Below are 15722 nucleotides of genomic sequence, written 5' to 3'. Positions count from 1 at the left end.
ACGTTAGCCGTTACGTAGCCGGTAAGGTCGGCGTGAGGCTATAGATGGCACGCATTGCTCTGGAAGTGCCAGGCCCTCAATGACACCCTAGTAACTCGCTTGCCCAGGTCTCTTCGCGCCACTTCCTACTCCAGACTAGCTGTAAAACAAAAAACAGCTTACAATGCTCTTATGACATACAACCACATAACCAGTCTGCCCTTTTTTGCCTGTCATGAAAGTATTCCTCCTTTGACACTTCCTACATTATGCTTCCTTCGTTGTTCATTCGTGTCAAAATGCCCTTGGATATGAGTAGAGGTAGCGAGCCCTGATAAAAAAGACTAAATAAAATACAACGTGTTTATTATGGCCAATTTCATTTCTTTTTTGTCTTCAAATACTATTCTGAAGACAAAGAAGACAGTCTTGCCCAGTATGATGGCCTGTTGACCACCGCCAGTATCCCCATTTGTCCGCCCAACAGAATCGCGCCCTGCTCCTTTTCTTGTGCCTTCCCCATTTTTTCGATCCTTTTATTTTTATACATATTGTCTTCGTCACAATATATGGGGTATGTCGCAATAGCTTCTCACGGGTGGGACCATCTTTCTTCTTTTTTTTTCAGTTTTCTGCGATTGATGAGTGCGTGCAACTTACCCTCTTCGTTCTTGGGGTACCGAAAGTTGCTCTTAGATCTTGGTTTGGTTTATGGGGTTTAAGGCCCCAAAGCGACTCAGGCTACGAGGGACACCGTAGTGAAGGGCTCCAGAAATTTTGACCACCTGGTGTTCTTTAACGTGAGTCGAAAAATAAAAAAAAAGACTCGAGGAAAGTAAGTAATAGAATGGCATCTGGTAACGTGGTTTCTAAAACAAAACGTTGGTTAAAGCACGCGCTAGTAACATTGAGTAACTTCGTTATGAGGCGCATGCCTTTGGAGTAGTGGCTCGAGCCATTGGCTAAGAGAATTTAAAAGACTTGTGTCGGAAGTAAAGAAATTCAGTTTCGTTTAATAAGTAGCAACCAGAATTGTATCAAATAACAAGAACCAGCTCATTAATTTATTGAAAAACATGTTTTTTCCCGTTTTTTCACTAGCCGAAAAAAACCCCACAGAGACATTGCACAATCTATAATTAAAGTGCCATTCAATAAAAGGAAAAGATACGCTTTATCTTCATTATTGGGTTAGTGGCAGCCAGGAATTATTCGAAACAACAACATCGTTAGGGAACCATGGAAACAGGGGTCTTTTCTTCTCTGTGGACATAGCTCTTCGCTGAAATTTTGTTGCTTGCATGTCTTGTTTGGGAACAGAGCGTGCACATACGAGAGCGCCTTGTTTCACGCTGCTTAGCATTCAAATCGCGGCGCGACCCACTTTCTTTGGAATTCTCTGCATAAAACACACCGGTTCTCTATTTTGCTTTTTTTAACTGCCCCCTTTCTCTCACTTTTTTTCGTTTTTTTTAAAGGGCTGTTAGTTTATTTGCCATGTATATTTCCACTGTATTTTCCTCTCTTTCCTCTGCTCTTTTATTCTGCTGTCGTACATCTACCTCGAAGCAGCACTGTTATCTCCCACCTCGTTCCGCTTCCTCAAAGCCACACCGCCAGCCTTGACGCGCTCGCTGACGCCCCTGCGGAAAAGACCGTAGGCTGCGCCTGCTCACAATGTCGTCTTGCAAGAAAGACGTGGTCGCGACCAAGAAAAGAGAAGGAAAAAGAAACAATGTGCCAGCTGCCGACAATGCTATCCGACCTGTGAATTTCATGGAACGCGTGGGACTCCATTTCACGTTAGCGCCAGGCGGCGCTGACAAGTTCCTTCAGCGAAACGGTCGATTGAAAATCCATGTTTTGAACAATACCGTGTATCGACATCAACTTGAACGAAAACGTACGCAAGCACGCATTGTCTGCATCGAAACCCAATTCTTACTTTCTGCGCGAAATTCTTCTTCAAACATAAGCTTTTCTTCTTTTTTTTTCGTTAAAATTTAAGCAGCGCTAACTTTTAGGACGAATACACAGAGGACATGACAGGACGGGCGCCCGTCCTGTCATGTCCTCTGTGTATTCGTCCTAAAAGTTAGCGCTGCTTAAATTTGAACGAAAGAAAATGCATAACCAACTAGCCCGGCAACGTGTTTTACTAAATAAGCTTTTCTTCAAAGCGTCAAAAATACTTGAATAGCCTTTATCTGCACAGAATTCGATACGTTATCGTGGTTAACGGACGTGCCTCAGACGCTGCCACTTTAGCTGCCAGCGTCCAGCGAGATAATGAATTATTGTTAAAGTAACCAGTTTTGTGCTTTTCAATTGTTCCTTTTCTCTTTTTTGTTTTTCTGCAGGTTTGTTTAGACCCCTTGTTTTTCTTCACCTTGTTACCAGGTGAAGTGATAGCTTTACTCCCGCCATCTAAGCGATTACAAACTTGTGCCCTTTGACCCCGAGGCAAACAGGCAGCCAGTTTTCCAGGAACCCATAGTGAGCGAAGAAACAACCCCCGGCGCCGCATTTCATTACGCGCTGGACTCATTATTTCGGGCTCAGCAAAATACTTGTCAGAAAATATTATTTTGTAATATGGCCAGCGGAGTGTAAAATGCGCCTGCGAAAGAACTTGGATCAGCTAACGGCTGATGGCGTTCAAAGGAGTTTGAAGTCCTTCGCTTTCAACGTTGCGTCTTCAACGAAACACAAAAGACGCTGAAGGTTAATGAACCGATCGCGACATGGTTTTTTGTACAGAGAATCTCATTAGCATATCGCTTGAGTCTGTGCGTGTTCTTACCGTGTAATGTAAGAGATCTTGAGGAGTAAGTTGTAAAATTTAAGCAGCTCCTACAAAAGTGTTTTTGAACCTTCCTAAGATTCCGAAAGACGAAAAAGTAAAAGATAGCTATGAAACTCTCAATTACTGAACTAGCATCTGGCATGCGTTGTATTCGCCGAATAATATTATTTGTTGATAGTTTGAAGTTTCTGCCCCAGAACATCGAGAAAACTTGCGTTGAATTTTGCGCCCACACAGAAGAACGAGTTTGAAATTTATTGAAATATAGACAAAATACAACTGTCTAGGTGAAGAGGGCTTAAGGTGACACCTGAGATCACCAGACTAGGCCCTAACCACCCTGCATTCATACAGCACAGGGTGGACGTGAAAGGCATTTCAACAAAATTCTGCTAGAATATCGTAAGATATCACATGCAGCAAAAGCACACACCAAAACAAGAAAAAAAAACACTACAACACAATTCTACAAGAATGCCGTATGATTCCACATACAACTAGACTTGAATAACACACCCTTGCTACAAGTCAAAGTAATTGAAAAAAGAGACAAACCACAGCCTTGACAAAACAAAGAAAGATAACCAGAATGGAGGGGTTCGCCTGGAACACAGGAGTAAATATACTGGCACCGCAGTTCCTACATAGTCGGGTTTATGGGCAAGTCAAGAAAAAATTCTTTGCCTGCTTTCGGAAAGCATGTAGAGAAGAACAGTTTTTCATGACGCCCAACAAATCAGGATGAAGGTACAGCAGGTTAGGAATAAGCCAAATGACTAATTGTTTTCTATAGTTAGTCCTACATTTAGATTTTATAAAAGCAGTTTTCCTAAGTTCGTAATGCGGCTCATGCTTCGTATACTTCGATATGAATAGCTGTGGATCGCTTTTAAAATCTAAAAAGCAAACTCTGACAAACGCAACTTATACAAGGACTCAATGTCTAATATTATATTTAATGCAAGATTCTAATGAAGTGAAGTCTAGCACCTAGTTTTACGCAAAGGCTGCAGGGCTGAGAACTACTGAGGAAGCGAAGACGCGCGCTCTGTCGCATGCTCCCGTACATCACCCCGCATTGGCGCAGGCGCCGCACAAAGCCACAATCCCGATGTGGACACGCCCACGTAACCAGGCAGCCGCCAAGGCGCCGGCGGGTTTCAAGGTTGGTTGCGGACGGGCCGCTCGAGCGGACATAACGGGTCTCGCACGGCGCGGTTTTGCGGACACAGCGAGCATAAAAGCTTCTCGACTGTTCGCTCATGTCTCCGCCGTGGCATTCGTTTCAACGGTCGCTGTTCTACTTTGGGAAACCCAGTGGAAAACGCAGCACCGGGCGTCAGATGGCCGTTCACGTTCCTTGCTCTCGTTTCTGGTCATCGCAGCGTGTGTCTTTGCCATTTATTTCATCTTTCGGTCTGACCTTCCTCAGCAGCTCCTTTGTTGTGATACGGCTGCGAAAAGAACGAGGGGGAGCATAACCGTAGAGTACGAACAGCTCGCCGCAACGGGAGCCGACCAACTCGTCATCCTTTTTCCACCGAGCTGGCTGAGAAAACTCGCATTCCTCCTTCTTCTTCTGTTCGCTCTCTCTCTCTCTCTTTTTGTTTCCTCAAGAAAGACAGAAAGTAGGGCTTAGGTAACGTATACCGTCCAAGGGAAGTATAGTATTCGCGCATGCTTGCTCTAGTTCGATTTATCTTTCTTCTCCTCGGTGTGTCCCTGTTCCTCCCGCTGTACCGTAAGTGTTACGCGGACTACTGAGGTGGCTCAGCGCAGCGTTGCTGCTCCACATTAAGACTAGCAAATTACCAGCAGCTGGCGCGCCCTCGTTCAAGGAACGACAAAAAAAGATTTCCTACCCCCTTCCCCTGGCTGTACCCTCTTCTCAATCCAAGCCGGCAGGCTCCCGCGTGTTTTGTGCCATTGCACCAGCGCTCTCGTAACGCGTTCGGCGGCAGCAGTCCATGTGGACGAAACGAAGAGCCGTTCTCAATTTTGGGCTCTTTGCGCGCCGTCTTTCTTTCTTTTTTTCTCTTCTGCCTAGACCCGCCTTGCCCTAAGCGGAGGCGAAGGGGGGGGGGGGGGGGGGGGCCTTGGCGTCGCGCGGCCTGCTCCGCCTTCGTTCGCCGCAAACACGGCGGCGGGCGAAGAAGGCACGCGGGCGCACACCTCCGTATACGCGCACGTACTCTGCTCGGCTGCCCGCCGTGGGTGTTGTGGCGGCTGGCGACTCACGCGCTCTCCGACGGCTCGGCTGTTCCCGGAATCGCGTCGTCGCTGGTAGGCTGTGTATTTGGACAGCGATTCACCCGGCCGCTCCTCAGGCTTTGGTGCTCGTGCTCTCGGTAGTGTGTCCCGGATTGAGTGCCGCCGACCAACTGGGATTAGCCTCTTCCGAACGGCTCAAGGTTAGTGCTTCTTCTGCAGACACTTGTTTTTCTTTAAGCTATGGACTGGGAATAGGGAGAGGCTAGATCTTTGGTGTTAGCCTTTTTAGCCATCATTATATTACATGTATCAAGGGGAGACATCTGCGTTCACGGAGAGCAGCGGCTTACCCTCTCCGTTCTTGGGGTACCGAAAGTTGCTCTTAGATCTTGGTTTGGTTTATGGGGTTTAAGGCCCCAAAGCGACTCAGGCTATGAGAGATGCCGTAGTGAAGGGCTCCGGAAATTTTGGCCAGTTGGGGTTCTTTAACGTGCACTGACATCGCTCCGTACACGGGCCTCTAAAATTTCGCCTCCGTCAAAATTCGGCCGCCACGGCCGGGATCGAACGTGCGTCTTTCGGGTCAGCAGCCGAGCACCATAACTACTGAGCTAACGTGCATCTTGGCAGTGTGGTGCAAGTTGGGCAGTCTTTGCCATTAGCATAAACGCGCGTTTTGTAGTAAGAATTCTCAGTTTGTAGCAGTAGGAAGAGGCTGAAAAGAGTAGGAATAAATTTGTAAATGGTTTCAACTTTCTGCTAAATCTAGCGCGACAAATTGAGCGCTTCATTTTGTTGTCTAAATTTTGTAAATGCGAAACAGCGTTTTTACCCCCTCGCTAGAACGCTTGCACTGTGGAACTTCTGCGGCTCAGGCAGGTTGAGCATCCGATGGCATGCCCACATCAACAAACTCGCGTAAAGGGACTGCGAATGCACTAAGCTGTGAAGTTGCTTCACAAAGAAACGAGACGGCGCAGAAACTAATGTTTTCAAACGAGGCGACAGCTTGTCCGCTTGCAGCCCCCTACAAAATCTAGTGCATCTTTGAAGTAGCTGAAGCGATATAAGGGCGTGTTTTAAGAAAGAGCTCCTTGCTTGCCTGCTGTCTATCGTAAAAATCGCACCTGCTTTTTTTGCTTCTCACACTCGCCTAAGCTTCCTCTCCTTTGAAGCATGTCGCTGGAAATTGCGCCTTTATATCCAGCATGGCAGCTCGGTTTTCCGAAGTGGTCTTCTGAAAACCTGAGCATTTTGGACAGGGCCGCTTACAAGTTTCACGGAAAAGCTGCTGTGCCTGTGAAGGTCTCTCAGTGTAGAGGAACACAGCAAAGAAAAATGTTTTATCTCTATGTTTACCTTTTTTTTTTCCTACAATACTGTAAGGGCTAGTTTCCCATTACCTCATGGCGTCTGCTTTTCCGCGTTTCCAGAATATTTCACAACGGCACTCCCACGCTTTCCTTAAGGTTCCTACCTACGTTCAGGAAGTTCAATGGCGGCTGTCAGACTGTAATTAACATTTTGCCCCACTTTTTCGTCTCACACGAATGAAGATATAAGAAAAAAAAAAGATAAAAATCAGAAGTTTTGGCAGGGACAGACACGTGTAGTGAACAAACTGCTTTCAGCAGTACAGCGACAAACACCTCCAACCTTATCTTCAATTCTGAAATTACTTCCCCCGAGGTCCTCGTCTTGTCCTGCCGTACCCCCCCCCCCCCCCACCTCCCCCCCTTCCCTTTCCTGCAACTCCAGCGCCAATATTGTTGTGTTCCTTTCACCCGCACTCATAGCCCACATCATTTCTGCAATAGTTTTGGTTAGTGGTTTATCTTCGATGCAAAGTGGTGCGTACAATTTGTATGAGAACTCAGCGAAAAGGTCATGCTGGAGCTGGCCACACAACATGGAATCAGGGATCGATAAATACATCAATACAGACATGCATCCATGAAGCATTTAAAAAGAGCAACTTAATCGACCCCATTCAATACATTAATGGCTGCTACGAGGTGCACAAATCAATGCTGCTCAAACTGAACACAACAGAGCAAAAGGAGACGCCCCCCCCCCCCCCCCCCCTTCCCTAGCACAGACCACTAGAAGCAGCATAACAAGAATAACGAAGACAAGTAATAACGAATAAACGATGATATAGTCACCGCCCAAGCTAGCTGTCTCTGAATTCTGAATCTTGTCTTCATTTTTAATTTTTATACAGGAGACCTACAGTACGGATTAGGTTCGGGGAAAACTGTACATGCAAGCTCCGTAAGGCATTTCTGCGTAGAAAGTTTCGACGAAGAGGAATAAAAAGGAATGTTCATATCGGTCATCATTCCCCCTTGGGGGTGCGCGCCAATATGTCCTTAGGGGTGTTCGTGGCAGCTCTCCTGGAACCGTCCATCTATGTTGCGTGCAGCGAAAACACCGAAGCAGGCGCCAAACGATGTCGCCCGGCAAGTGACGTCCGGCCCGTCAACTGTGCCGTAGAGATCAGTGCAGGATGCGAGAAGTCCGGGAGCGCGGCAACACAAAGACGCTCCGATGTGTGCTTATGAGCAGCAGCGCGAGGCCAATGACCTAAAATCCTTGGCCTGTAAAGAGGGGGACGCCCCAGTGGAACGCCCCGCTCACGCGAACACATCGCGCGCAGTCAGTCTGACTTTTCGCATCCAGTCGACAGCGATACATGTCTTATCGTGAGTTGCTAGCCGTGAGTCCTGGTCATGTATGTAGTATGTATGAACGAACTAAGTGCAAAGTGTTTTCTCTGCGAGACAGGGTCGATGACCCTGTCCCGTTGAGTTGCAAGGAGACCTGGTGACATAATGGACAAAATATTAAATGCAGAAGCAAGGAATTAACATTTAAAGTTGTGTACAAACTGGTGGTGAGATGGAAATCATTGCGAGTCCGTTCGTGCTCTGTATTTCAGTCTAACAGCGTAGGATCCAGCGATGTGATTGCTGGACATTTAGGGAGAAACTCTCCGTTCTACCTAAGCTCTTTTAGATGCAGTTCACTATCAGTCATGTCGGATTTGAAGATTCCATTTTCATTGCCTGAGGGCCCTCAGGTCAATGGTTGTAAGAGAGTGGGTTGTCTTGAACTGTTCACACTTACGGCGCTATTCGTGGCTTTTGCTTGGCTCTAAAAGAGTCGTTCGACAACATGGTACTGCTCACTGTGTTCAATCTGTGGGCTGACAACCGGCTGCACAGGGCTGGGCCGGACGACTGAAGTTCCGCTGTAGCTTCAAGCGCACTAGTGGCACCGACCTCCTTAAAAACAGCGCTTTGCCGCGTAGCACATCCAAACAAGCCATCGGACACTCACTGAACGTTTCTCCACGGCCATGAGGCTGTCTCCACTGCCACATGGTACAATCTGTTTTTAAATTTTTGACATCCGAAGAATGGTGCCAGCCTGAATGTCACAAATGCGGGAGACTTAAATGTCATCTCTGCTGGTCATTCGCCGTTACTAGCAGAAAAACGAAAACATAGACCACAGCGTAAGAAATAACTATACACTGGCAAGCAAGAACAAGTACAAGAAATGTTAGGCACGTGGTGCGCCGCGCAAACATGAAACTAACTGCCGCGGAGCTGAGATTTCAGTCCCATCTAATCCTCCCCAGATATGTCTGTTCCTGTCGTGTTGTTCTGGACCGTTGCTTCCCACTCAGCCGCTTGTTAAGTCGGGCGTTTGAAACCAGGTCATAACGAAAGTTCAGAAGTTCAGTGACGTTAGAAAGGCTTTGCTTGAGACGTATGGCGTGGTGCTCTTTAAATTTCCCGTTACTATGACACACACACGTGCGCGCGCGCACGCACGCACCCCGCCCCCCCCCCACGCACGCGCGCACGCACGCACGCACACACACACACACACACACACACACACACACACACACACACACACACACACACACACACACACACACACACACACACACACACACACACACACACACACGCACGCACGCACGCACACACACATACACACACACACACGCACACACACACACACACACACGCACGCACGCACACACACACATCCTAGAAGCCACCAACAGTGCTGTGTTTTTCCGAGCAAGAAGACGTAGTGTGCTACGCTGCTATTAGTGGTCCCCCTTTGTCATCTTTCATTGCGAGTCGAAAAGCTCCCAGGAATACTGATGTCCTCGCTGCCCGACCGGCGTCGTTGTTACATTGCACCGCTCTCCACGGGCAGCGGCGCGTGGCAACAACGCAAAAGACACACCTGTTCCTTTCCCAGAGCCTTCCACGCGTCCGAAACGGCTTTGCGGGCGGCGCGAGACGTGTGCGCCCTGTGCCGTCGGCGGAGTTCCATTCCTGAGGTGACGTAACCGCCTCAAACGCGTTTTGTTCGCAGAATAACGGTGAGCTAAGTGACTGGGCGAGGGCTCCGTGAAGTGACCTGCTGACATACTTGCAACGCCTTTGTTATAAATGCTAATTGCCTCTCTCGCCGAAAAAACGGGTAAAGAGAAACGATGGTTCCGTTGCGCGTCGTGTCTGACCTTGTGTAGCGGGCATTTTTCTCTTCGTTAGCGAGCCTCCTTTGTTGCCTCTACGCGTCCGCTTGCGGAACGGTCGCGGAGGATGCTCTGCATCCGTTCGAACAACCACGCCTCTGCGCTCGAGGTCTATGCAGTGGGCGGGCCTCTATTGCTTTTCTGTTCTTTATTGAGGACGGGAAAGGAGGGTGATGGTTTGTTTAATAGGGATAATACTGCAACGAAACCAAAAACGTTAAGTGAGTTCATAAATAATCAGTAAAACTTAAGCGAACAAAAATCGCGCTTCTAGAACGCTGTTGAATCCATTTATCCGGAGTGTAGCTATTTGGAGTGACCACGTAATTACTGCCCAAGACGAAGCGAGAAATCGCATACGTATCCGCAAGCAAGATATTACGTTTTCCCGCTCACAGCGGATGTCGGCGTTTTTTTTTTTTTTTTCAGTAGCAATAGAAGCCTTGCGATTTCAAGTTACGCGCAGTCTTTTTGTCTTTCTCTACAAATCGGGAGGTAATGTTGAAAGATGTCCTTAGTTCAGTGGAAATAAAATTATGACGGATTGTGTAGCTGCCTTTTCTGTTCCAGTACCGGTCCCTAGAGGTCGCACAAGTACTTCACACACAGTAATGCGCACCACCTTTGCTACTAGTTCCCAACAGGGACGGTAGCTCTTGAGGTGCGAGAAGTTGCTAATGCTTTTTATTGTTGCTCTGTCGATGCAAAGAAAGCGCAAGGGAGTTGCTAATCGGCCCATAACTGAAGAATGCTTCTGAATTTTGCACATATTTCGGAAATGACGTAGATCTGAGGGAGTTACCATCACCGAGACATTTTCTTATTCTACCTAATCCCCGTGGTGATCACCAGTCCACGCCGCCATCGCTGAATCCACGCTGCTGCTCTTCATTGGGAGGTGACGGAAGAGGACGTACATAATATTTGCAAGAAACAGTAACGCATAATGCGCAGACACCAGCTTCGTTCCTTCGTGGACGCGGTCTTCTCCGGGTTGCTCAAGGAATGATCGATTCCTGGCGCCGTAGTCGGCCACTGCTTCCGCAGGCCGCAGGTGTGGGAGGAGGCGGTGAAAAAAAAAAAAGAGTTAGAGAGTATCAGGTGCTTCTCTGTGGGAAAGGTCGGAAGCATGTTGACGTCGAGGATTTGAGCGCGAGTGGCCGTGGTATTCTGACCTTTGCACCTCGAAGCAGGACATCCGGTCAAGTCCGCATTACTGCGTTCACATGAGGCCGATGAGTCCCACTTCTGAAGAAAGAAGAAAATTCACGAATAAGAAGTAGCTCATGCTGGCTCCTTTTCTCATAGCAAAGAGAAAAGGCAACTGAACAAGAAATCAGAGGCAAGGCGATGAGCCTTATTTTCACAGTGTAGTCTTTCTGCAGACGGGATAAAATAACGGCGATAAAAAGAAGCTGCTGACGTTTTCGCACCCGTATGCATTCGCCTAATTAGATCACTACGTTTTTGGCAGTCGAGAAGCTTGACGGCCAACAGGTTCAGGCTTTTACGCAACACATGTTGAGAACTGATTTTCGGCAAGACAGCAGTAATTAGAAAAAAAAGTGAGTGGCTTTCGAAGGCCTCACGCCGGCAGCTTTGTCCCTCGAGAGGCTGTGACGAAAGGAATGTCTGTGAGGTGCTGGCCTAGAGTAAAGACCTACAAACGCTGAACCGTGGCGGAGACTGCGACAGCTCAAGCAAACAGTTATGCAAAAATGCTTGTTGTGACGAGAAAAAACGAAAAGGTATAATAATCGCTTAAGGCTTGCCCCGATATTCTTTAAAGTTCTTTAATTCTTTAATGTCAGTGCACGTTAAAGAACCCCTGGTGGTCGAAATTTCCGGAGCCCTCCACTACGGCGTCTCTCATAGCCTTAGTCGCTTTGGGACGTTAAACCCCATAAACCAACCATCTTTAAAGTTTAGCGAGAGCGACGACCAAAATAAGAGCGTTATGCGTACTTTAAAATTCACAGCGAAATTCTCCATATTCCTGCTTCGCAAGTGTTGCCGACTTAAACAAGAGTTCGAGAAACGCAGTTGTTAACTGCAGTTTTCTTCGCGAATGGATATATTTTTCGGCTTTACGGGAGCGGTGCCAATCCACGCCTTATAGCATTACAGCAGCGATGACATAAATTATTCAAAGCAAGTTGGTGCAATTTTGAACGCGAAAGTCGGTACTTATCGCACGCAACAGTCACAGGGCATTCCTGAATTGTACAGTTTTTACCCCAAGCTTGTACAGCGCCATCTTTCGACGTTGTTTTTTAGGTGGTCCCCGCGGGACACTAAAGCGGGGTGATTGATTACAGCTACAGAAATGCCAAGCATCTACGAGCCGCCTCAACCCCGAGTGGTGAGCCACTCGAAGAAATCGTGAGCAGATGAGAGGCAGGCTTCCAGTTATTAGAATTTCAGTTATTAGCTAGAAGAGTGATTTTCAGCTACGCAAAGTAGGCGCGCAAGACGCTTCTGACGTTTACGATGACTCACCTTAATGGTTACGGGGTTACAAAAATTAGGGTGGGCGTGTAAAAGGAAAGAAAAATAGTAGCGCCCGGCCCGCACCGCTTAGAGCACAACGAGCTGGACGGGGTTACAGGCGTCATTACTGCGATGCTTTCGACTACACTTGCGCGCAACCGGACAGCCAGCAAGAAAAGGTTGCCGTTTGAACTGAAGTGCGCCAGGTATACCTACCTCAGTGCAGAGAAAAAGAAAATAACTAGATAACAGATAGAAAATGTAAGCTCCGGAGAGCCGCATATATTTATGAAGTGTATAAGCGGGTAATTAGACGGTAAACAGTGGCCGATAATTGCCCAAGGGAAGAAGACTAATGGTGCAGTAAGAAATCGTCTGTGCGTGAGCTCGCTTCCAACGCCCACGTAAGGTTGTTCCGAGCCATTTGTCTCGCATAAATGTTCTGTACCATTAGCTGCCAGCACGTGAAGGCACTACTGAGAAACATATATTTGATTTTCAGGATTTTTCAGATTCTTCTCTCTTAGTTTTACAATGTTCTGTTTTTAACAATGTTTTTGAAACTTGAAAATAACTTCGAGCAAAACGCCCGGCCGTCGAGCGATGCCACCTTCTAGGAGCAGCTGCAGTCACGAGCATTCGCGCTGTCCAGAAGCCGAAAGCGGCGCACGCCAGTGTGACTGGGTCACCCTGGGGCACTGGGATGTAGATTGTTTTTAATCAAGCGTGCGTTTCTTGTCGTGCCGAATTTTGTCTCGCTTTTGTTACTGCACAAGCGAACGCAGCCTTCGAGCAGAATACTGGTTGTACGCCATCACCTAGGGTGAATGTCCTTCTGGTCACGCGTTTCTATGACTTCTCAATGAACGAATTAAAGGGTGTGAGAAATTAAAAGGTCATTTTTTTTCATTTTCTTAAGAAAGCCCGGCTCAAGGGAAGAGGTGAGAAGGACAGGCGTAGAGAAGCGGTGAGATAGTGGTATGAAGAGGAGGAGAGAGAGACGCAGGAACAGAGCGGTGCCTATATGAATTCTGGCAATTCTCCTCCGGGGGTATGTGCCATTAAGCCTGAGGACGACGTCATCATCATCATCATCAAGAACAAGGGGGAAGAGCCCAGTGGCATCATCATGGTGAAGCACGTTCTACAAACAGGCACGAGGGGTGCGTCAGCAAACAGCAGGTGGTACTAGGCTTTCAAAGGAGCCTCGAGACTATACAGCGTTGTCCGTTGTGAGCGGAAGAAGTGCAGAGCAAATGTTCCAGAGAAGTGTTCGCACTACAAAGATCACAGGTCGGTGATAAACTTTGTCCGAGTCGGAACACGAATGTCGCTGAAGATATGGCTTGTTCCAGACAGAATAGGTGCCGCTATGGTAGAAGACGTAGTGGCCTTCCCGAGGCAGTTCTTCTGTAGGGGTGGTTTAGGTGTCTGCGTGGGCGATGTAAAGATTGAAGTTCTGAGTTGGCGTTGGATTTGTGACTCGAGTGCAGTGTCTGTGGGTTGTTTTGGCAACCTCTTCTCAATCGCGAAGGATTGACTGGTTACATGCTGGGAAATAAAGCAATGCAAGTCCTGAAATGTGTGGAGTTTGGGAACTAAATCTGCTTGGTCCTTTTATGCTGGTCTGGTCTCTGCTGGCCATCCATATGATTGCGACAAGTTACTGCGGGCGGAGCATAGTTAGAAGGTCCACTACGAGATGGGGGCCATCAATCCGCCCTGTCGTCGAGGTAGCCGCGAGTAGTAGATGGCATTGCTTAAAGTGGTTGGTAAAGTTGTTAAAGTTGTTGAGAGAAGATGGCACTGGCAGTGATTGCCTGTCTTGCGTCGAGCCGCACTAGTTCGTCTGTGTACTCTAAAAGGCAAACTGCAAGTGACTGACCTAGATGTTGCAGCTTGCTTTAAGATGCAGACAGGTGTGATCATTTGATGGTGCTTTCGGATAGGAAGTGGCGGAACGATGGCGGACCCTGAAAGGTTGAGCAGGATATCTTTGTACAGAGTTCATTATTTTCTCATGGATGTGTACAGTTGGCTGCAGAAGCGATGGGACGAAAACGCTGTAGAAGCAGGAACGTCATGAGTGGTAACACTATCAACATGGACAGGGTGCCAGTAACCTAAGATGCCCTTTCCAGGTTGAGGCACGCCCGGAAAGGTGAGCGCTAAACCGCCAGCCTTTTCAGCTGGTATGGTTAAGGAAAGACAATGGCCGGGGCTTACAGTAAGCATGTGATGGACGCCAAGATGTATGGGAGGATCGCTCATAATGTAGCGCACGCCATGTGGCCTCCGGCCAGAAGCTGATTTAAGGCAGCCAAGAACGAAGCCCAAGTAGCCAGGGAAGTGCGCTGAGGAAACAAGTTAGATAGTGGTCTATAAACACGCCAATTAATATCACTTGTCGACACCAACGTAGCCGTTGACGTTGCGGCCAATCACCCGAGCCCCGGCTGAGTCGCGGGACTTAAGCGGAATTAGTAGCGCCTAGATCTTGCTGGTGTCGTGACCCCGGATCTTAGGCGGGTTACCCCGCGGGAATGAAGACGAATGATAGGACAAAGGTCACTTAGAGATGACCAAATGCACAATATAGTTATACATGTTTACATTTTGTAGCAGCAATCACATATACATATACAGAATAGTAGCTGTTAGGGTAATAGTAAAAAAAAGTTCTAGTTCAAAAGTTCGTCCGCAAATGATAGGCTTACGCCTCGACTTTCTGCCTGTTTCTGCCAATCCGTTGATCTCGTTGTTTCCGTGGTGCCGATTGGTCTGCTGTTCATCTCGAAGCCTTGCAGATGGTTCGCGGGCTTGCGTTTGTTCATCACCCAGGCCGCACTTATGACTTGAGCGCGTTGTTGACTTCGAATGACGTCTCGAGCGACAAGTGCCTTCTTGTGGATACAGCAGTGTGGACCTTCCGATCGACGATGGTCATACCGGTCGTTACGCGCCACTCTACTGCCAGGTGCGGTCGCGACCTCTCGAGGAGGCTGGTTCCTTCTAGGAAGAGCATATGGGGATCGCACTTTATCATGAGAAGGAGTAATCTGTCTTAAGCAGGGTGCTCGCCCGAGTGATGTCGGCAATCATGGGCCCCGCTTGCTTCAGTGCGTCGGTCACAATTACTCGTTCACAACACTGGCAATGACCAGGTTGTTCCTTGGTTATCAGGAAAGCCGAAGCTGCCTCGAGAAACATGTGCACATCGACTACCCATACCCAGCCATCTGGCAAGGGCTTTTTTTTTTTCAGATTTCCACATCACCTGCATGGAGCGAGCAAAGGGTTGAAAAATCCATCAATCCGGCTGATAGTTGGGTAAATACAAGTAAAAAAGGGAAGGGGTTAGGACGGACCACTAGGGCACTCTAAATGATAAGGTACAAGGGCTCTTCAAAGCACCTCCCAATCTAAATTCTGAAGTGTGATCAGTCAGAAGAGGCTAACTGACAAAAAAGCCTTTCAGGAGGCTGATATTTTTAGAGAATCAAGGTCCTTCACAAGAACAGAATGCGCCAGGTTGCCAGAGAATTTTTGACATCGATTAGTTGAGACTCTCGAGTCACCGCTTCCTTTGGCGTCCTCCAGATATTGCACGAGACTGCGGCAGAGTCCGCCGAAGAACGAAGTCTTCGAAATCCCGTCGCTAGATTAGGC

The 15722-nt window shown here is 47.9% G+C and overlaps 1 protein-coding gene across 2 annotated transcripts in view; it reads left to right on the top strand.

The window, feature by feature from the left end:
* LOC149341220 (uncharacterized) overlaps nucleotides 1-15722 on the top strand; it is a 159002-nt gene that overhangs the window by 79947 nt on the left and 63333 nt on the right. The window contains exon 1 of one of the 2 annotated variants that reach the window (XM_089543165.1): nucleotides 4960-5196. The exons of the other annotated variant lie outside the window; for it this stretch is intronic. The gene's annotated coding sequence lies outside the window, so the exon portion shown is untranslated. Of the gene's footprint in view, nucleotides 1-4959; nucleotides 5197-15722 lie in introns of those variants that run through there. 2 annotated transcript variants of the gene reach the window in all.

Source organism: Amblyomma mixtum, chromosome 5, assembly GCF_055824585.1.
Source record: "Amblyomma mixtum isolate Tamu chromosome 5, ASM5582458v1, whole genome shotgun sequence".
Taxonomy (NCBI): domain Eukaryota; kingdom Metazoa; phylum Arthropoda; class Arachnida; order Ixodida; family Ixodidae; genus Amblyomma; species Amblyomma mixtum.
This window is presented reverse-complemented; position numbering and strand designations above follow the sequence as displayed.